Consider the following 968-nt stretch of genomic DNA (forward strand, 5'->3'; position numbering starts at 1 on the left):
TATGATCTCTACTGATCAAAACTATGCTACATATCAGTATGATAAAGAGGCAAGAGATGTGGTAACCGTATTGAGATAACACCACGAAATTTTACACTATATGGCATGATAGGATTAGTCATCCTAATCTAGAACTTGATGCAAAGATTGAAATTGAAAAGACACAAAGAGTTATCTCGTAAAAGATCTCACGTTGTGAAACATGTACACAAAGGGAAACTCATTAGGCTTAATTGTCCCAAGCACCACAACCTTATAGTATGGTCATGAGGGGGAGAGAGGATAAATCCAGGATCAATACTACAAGTTCGTGTACCACTATGGTCTAAGACCATGTTATATGGCTCGGTCATTACTCGGCCATAAAGGACCATTCCTCGGCCGTAGAGGCCATGATACAAACGGCCAAACCAAAGAGGCCATTACCCGGCTGAAGAGACCATGAGAATAAACTGCTCGGCCGTTACTTGGCCGTGACTTGGCCGCATAGTGCAGGCTTGGCCGCACACAATCCATTACCTATAAAGGTTCGGCCAAGTAAGTCATTTCCTATAAAAGGTTCGGCCATGTAAGCCATTATCTATAAGACTAAGATTCTAAAGTCTATAAGCTTGGAGACATTATTTTTTACATGTATAGAATGATAATATGATCATATGCATTAGACCATATAAATGAGCATAGATATTCCCATCTCAGATTATATACGGGTCATAAAACCAGACATACACCATCTTAAGAGATTTTGAATAAACCACCACATACATACATGTGCCGTCTAAAGATGGAACCTCAGAAGACGATTGGGAATATATAAGAATATGACTTTCTCCACGAAATCAAAAGGACCGAGAGCCAAAACATGGGTGATCAAATAGTGGCCAAGTACGGATCGTATGAAACAAATGAATCCAAATATTAAAGGAGAAAGATTATAAGCTGGATAAAGAATGTTAAAAGTACGAATG

This window comes from Brassica oleracea, chromosome C7 (assembly GCF_000695525.1).
Source record: "Brassica oleracea var. oleracea cultivar TO1000 chromosome C7, BOL, whole genome shotgun sequence".
NCBI classification, from domain to species: Eukaryota; Viridiplantae; Streptophyta; class Magnoliopsida; order Brassicales; family Brassicaceae; genus Brassica; species Brassica oleracea.